A 6626-nucleotide genomic window follows, 5' to 3' on the forward strand; every position below is an offset into this window, starting at 1 on the left:
ATATTATTAACTCTAACACGGAAGGTGGAACAGTATTGCAGGGGATTTTATACTCATCAGTGGTAGTGCTGAATTGAGAATTGTTTACCTAAAATGTCTAGCCAGTATTGTGTAGTGGTCAGGAACCGATACTGATGAAGTCTCTAAATGTACACCTACAAACTGCACCAATAAGTTTGGTGTACCTAATATTGCATGTGTGTGTGTGTGTGTGTCTGTGTAGATTCAAGACCTCTTATCTCAGAATCCAGCACCTCTTGGTTATATGGACCCTTATACTAGTCGCTCCATGGACATGCTACTGCCACTGGGGGATTATGGAAGGAGAGGCAGAGGGCTGGATCAGGAGTGCAGTGTCTCACTTCGTTCCTACAGTGAGAGACCACGCTCACATGTGAGTCTTCTTAATAGTGGTACAAGGTTGCTTATATTATCCTTGAAGTAGACAACAGTGTCTATGATTACTGTATAATCTGTATTTTTAGAATAATACAGTATTTGTTGTTCTGGGCATCATGGTGGTGCAGCAGGTAGCACTGCTGCATCATAGCTCCAGGATCCCCTGTTCAATCCTGAGTTTCCTGTGGGGCTAAGGGTGTAACGCAATGCCATTATCTGTATCATTATCTGCATCTGTTTAGTGCTCCAAATATTTGGATCGCTGTCTGTTTTCAGATTTTAACCAGAAGTGTGCGTGATCTAGACCAGACATTTTTTTTAGAAGTTTTTAAAATACCAACAAATAACAATTAGCAAAACATAACTTTATTTAACACCTTACCTTGTACAGTTCTTCAGCCTCAATTATTTCACTCATGGACATAATTGGTCTCAAAAAGTCTCAGTGTGACTGAGCAAGCTAGCGAGCTGATTTTCAAAACAAAGAGTTCTTTCTCTAATCAGGGAACTGCAGTTTATATTTACAACAATAGTTAAACGGTAAAACAAAACTTATAATAATAGCCACCTAATAATATTTTATCAGATTAAGTATAGTTTTTGGGTTTGTTACATTCCAGAAAGATCAGACAGGTTCACTGTACATCATCATAATCTATACAAATCTGGATCTACACAGTGCTGTTTATAGCCTAGATGGGGTTGTTTTCATTATAATGCCCGTACGATTTTCCAGGATTATTTTCTTGAATTTGGCTCAAGCTTGCATCACATGAAAGTAAAAACCTCCCACTCACATGCAAACCTTAAAAATAACACCAGTAAGCCTATTTGTATATGTTTAGAATTATTATAAGTTCAATCTATATATAGTCATATTCGGTTACATCCCTAAGAGGAGGAGATGGCAGGACTGTCAGCATGGTGTGTAAATTCTGCCTCATTTTTACATCATTTCATAATAGATCTCAGAGAGATGTGCATGTTTTTTGTTTTTTTTAGTACCTGTCAGTGATATATCTTAAGGAACATAGTTGATTTTATTTCCCAAACTATAAACATGTAAACATGTTAATAAATATAAATATAAATTAGTCGCCTAATTTATGGTTTAACGCTAGGGAGCAAATGGGTTTTGCTTTGGAACATAACACCAGACAACTCTTTGCTCTTGCATTGTTTTTTGCTTGTATTTCCTCATTTGTAAGTTGCCTTGGAGAAAAGTGTCTGCTAAATTAATAAATGTAAATGTAAATGTAAAAACCTCCCTCTCCACTCGTGCAACCTTTTTGTTGCTTCCTGCAGTATCTAATCTCAAATACATGCCCTTTTTGGTAAGTTAAAAACAAACAAACAAACATAAAACAAATAGTCTGTGTCCTATTCGTATTTGTATTTGTTTCAGGTGCATTATCTGTTCAATCCCATTAATGTATTCATACTTGGTTACATCCCCAGTGTTATGTTTTGCGTGGGCTGCCCCGAGTTCTCCGGTTTCCTCCCATGTCCCCAAAACATGCCAGTAGGTCGATTGGCTACTCTATTTTGCCCCTAGGGGTCAATAAGTGTGTATGAATGTGTGTGTGCATGGTACTCTGTAATGGATGGGAGTCCCATTCTGGGTGTATTCCTGCCTTACGCCCAGTGTTCCCATGATAGGCTCTGGATCCACAGTGACCCTGACCAGGTTAAAGTGGTTAGTGAGTCTTATCACATCTATCAACCAAGATCCCTCTAGGTCTCTTATGCTCTTCAACTTTTTTTTTTGCAAAACCCATTAGATTAGAAATGGGTTGAGGGATAGCTTAAAATATTTGGATGGGGGGTGATAAGTCAATTAATGATAAGTCATTTAAAGATTAACATTGTCTGTTTAGACACACACAAATTTGTGTGGCTCGAGGGTTTTAAATTTAATTCAAATGTCTGTCTTTTATCACTAGTGATGATAACTGGGTCTAATTTAGATACCAGAAAGGGCTAAAACACACAGACAGGAAGTCAAAATTTTTTGAGTAGAGATAGCAAAACAGAAGAGAATTGGCTTAAAGCTTAAATTATAATTTTATTTTCCATTTAATTTTACCTTTGTCTTGAACCACATACATGAAGATACAAGTGCAAGATTGGGTTTAAATTATAGCAAACAAACCAGGAAGATTAGGCAAAAAGGAACTATGAACGAGCAATAGGTCACACGATCAGCAAACAGGCATATGCAGGGCAAAAATAAATGGGTAAAAGACTAGACAAAGCAAAATCAAACCAAAACAGGTAAATATAACATCACAGCAATGTCGCAGACTAAACATTTCAGGGGCAGTACTTCACAATGACTGTTTTAAAGTCTGGGATTTTTAATGGTGCATGTATTACAAATGTGAAAACGTGTGAATGATCAGAAGTGAGACAGGATAGGTTATTTGTGGGTCTCATTACTGATTGCCAGCTGACATGAAGGTTGACTGAGGATCATGGGTAGTCAAGTTCATCTGATTGCTTGTTCTTCCAAGAGCAGACATAAGCTGGCAGTGAACTTCAAACCAAAACGATGTTTTGATGAATAGGGGGACCAGATCTGGCAAAATGTTTTATTGTAAAATATGCATGCAAAAAAGCTAAATATTATTTAATTAAGTAATGAAATAAAATAATTAAATGAACACCTCCAGGGTTGGGGGTTTGATTCCCACCATGGCCCTGTGTGTGCGGAGTTTGCATGTTCTCCCCGTGCTGCGGGGGTTTCCTCCGGGTACTCTGGTTTCCTCCCCCAGTCCAAAGACATGCATGGTAGGCTGATTGGCATGTCCAAAGTGTCAATAGTGTATGAATGGGTGCGTGAGTATGTATGTGATTGTGGCCTGCGATGGATTGGCACCCTGTCCAGGGTGTACCCGCCTTGTGCCCGATGCTCCCTGGGATAAGCTCCAGGTTCCCCGTGACCCTGAAAAGGATAAAGCGGTATAGAAGATGGATGGATGGATGGAACAAATAAATTGATGCATAAAAATAAGCCAGCATAATTATGTATATACTCTTTATTTTAGTTTTATTTATTTATGATTTTCTTCAATTACATTTTTTGTTATTATTATTGCATTTACATGTCACTTAAATACATTTAATTTAATGGTGTTTTCAATGAATATACATTTTTGCATTCATTCATTCATCTTCAGTAACAGCTTCAACCTGGTCAGTATCACAGTGGATACAGAACCTATCCCAGACAGTATGTGAAGCCACTACACTACCACTGCCCTTTTTGAATTTCCATTTTTCTAAGACTTTCTGGCATTAATAAGACAAATCCACCAACACATTATACATTTCTTATATCCTCAAACTTTTGACTATATTTCAATCATATTCTAAAGAAGCATGGTTTACCTTTTTGTCAGGACTGACTGAAAACCAGTTTTTGTTGACATGGTTGATAATTTGGGACACATTATCATTGGTTTAGTCCTTAACTTTTATCCTCAATTACAGCTGACAAATGTTATTTATTTGCATACTTTTCAGCATACTTTTTCATGGCATCAATACACCAAATTTCAATCCGAGGATCTGAAAAAAATTCTCCAAATCATCAACATATTCAAAATTGCGTGAAGACAGTAGACTAAAAAGTAAAATTGAATACATATTAAAATTTTGACCTAAATAAGATTGTATATTTTCTTACAGTAATAGCAACAATAGCAGGGTTAAAAACATCTTCAGTATTTTCATGTCCAATCTTTTCCATATTTCAGTATGAAAGTAAAAATCACAAGTAACATTTTATAATTAATTTCATGCTGTGCCAGAATAACACAAGATTAAAACATTTTCAAAAACTGTACACAGTACACTAAGTACAAATCACTGCATACTCTGTAGTAGGCCTAAGTAATGTTCCTTTTTTCCAGCATTATTCCCATGAGTCTTAAAATGCTTAATATAAACACAATTTAATGCATATAAAATCCATCAATTTAATCATTCATCATTTAATCATTCATTCAAATGTCCATTATATGCCTTCTCTTTTCCTGTTTCCACTTACTGTATTTTAAGACTGTCCCACATTACCCAGCCATATTTGATCATTTGTATCAGTTGTGAAAATGATTAAATGATCATTATTATAATATAAAGTGCTGAAAATCTTTGCTGTTTGCTGCTGACCACACCTTATAAGGTGATACATGAATTAAGTCATGTTATTTCTATCAGGCACTATCTTAAGATTTGACTTTTATTTATCAGTAAAAAAAAAAAAAGAAAAAGAAAAAAAAAAGAATAAATGCTGCTAAGGTAAACTGTCCCAATTTACCTGATGTCCCAATATACCTGAATTCACCTTAATTAATCAAGTACATCATGCTATCTCCTTATTCCCAATTGTAGATCAATAACTGATTCCGTAGATTGACTATATCTCCAACACTGGATGTTTTGAGTACGTTGTACACTAATGATTGCACAGCACAACAGACAGCCAGAAATGGGAGACAGCTGACTATCTTGGCTAAATTTTAGTTCAAATTGTTTGCTCTTTCATGTGGAGGCTCTGGCCAACAATCACAGTTTGCTGCTCTGATACAGTGGTTGATCCTCTAGTGGTTAGCCCTGTGGAGGAAGTGGCCAATCACCAGAATCTTCTGCTATATGATAACTTGTTTTTCTAACAGGAAGTACTTATTTGAAAGCATATTTCAAATATAATATTGACATTTTACAATTTTGTGTGAGGTCTCCATAATGTTGCAGTGAAAGGGCTTGTGTTCTTTGATGAACCTCAGTTCTATGTCACCAGGAATTTAATGCTCACAGTAGGGCCACCCTTGATGAACAGATCTGACATACAATATGACAAACATACAAAAATGAATAAGTGTACCATGCCTGGTTCAGGGTTACTGGGACCCACCCCTATATCTCAGCCTGGGGTTTGATGCTGCATACAAGTGTCTAGTGAGTGGGCCACTCAAAATGGTGATATGCAACCATTATATGGACTTACCTTCATGGACAGGTTATGGAATGTCTTCAATGGACAGGTATGTGATGGTCAGTCTTAGCTGGATTAAACCCTGGCAATGGATACTTTGCTGGTGGGCAAGGAATCTGGTCTGAGTAGGTGTATGAGATATAGACCAGCTATAATCAGCTTTACATACAAATACAGAAAGGGATCCATTACCAAACTTCTTGATCAGCAGTGGGCTTTCTCCTACTTTAGATTTCCCACAATAGCTTCAGGCAGGTGTGGGGATACTCACCTTTCCTATGTTGAGGGCCTCATGGTTTTTCCTTGCAGACATGAGGGCTGCCTCTTCAAAAGGTAAAATCTCAGGAAGGACAACTCTCAATGTTGTGTGTATGCATCAAATAGCAGTACAACAGGTGATTCAGAGGGCCTCTACTACAGACTCCATAGTGCTACTGGTGGTAATGATTGAGGGGTGTGATTGGGAAGTTAATGATAATTTAACATAGCAACAGCAGTGTTAGTTTCTTGGTGGAGAAGAACAAGCTCAGATTTGTAAACTGTTTACTGGTCACTAGAGATGCACCGATACTAAATTTCTCAGCCGATACTGATAACTGATTTTTCAAAGTGATATCGGTCAGTACCAATAGTTCTGCCTTTTATGCCTTCTTTTAAATTAATAATAATTAATTCCACAATTCTGAAGGAAATGCAAATAAAAACTTTATTTTCTCCATTTCTACAAGTTGTATCACAGTAACTGGTCTTATAAACAGAAAACACATTACTCACATTAACATTAACACATGAACTAAATTCTGAAGATTAAAGTAAGACTTCTTAACTTACTGAATGTAATTAATTCATATTAACATTGACTGAATTCTAAAAAACCTCCTGTTAGTCTCACATTCACTCACCACAAACAAAATCATTTCTACTCCATCATTGAACATCAAACTGGTCATATATAATATCAACTTTTTTATATATTAAGATTAACTGGATATGAAATACACTACTCTACAAATATATTTTTCTGTGCAATGTATACTTTTTTGTCAACTCATCTTCATCAGTGAAGATCTTTCATCAGTGTACTGGCACTTTAATTCAGCACAAGCAGCTCGGCAAAAAAAATTATTACTCAACGCCGCTTCACAGAGCTTACAAACTGCTGTTTTGTCGTCATTCCACACAAGAGACATCATCTTTACTACCCACATACTATGACCACAAGTGATAG

The sequence above is a fragment of the Ictalurus furcatus genome, chromosome 11, assembly GCF_023375685.1.
Source record: "Ictalurus furcatus strain D&B chromosome 11, Billie_1.0, whole genome shotgun sequence".
NCBI lineage: Eukaryota > Metazoa > Chordata > Actinopteri > Siluriformes > Ictaluridae > Ictalurus > Ictalurus furcatus.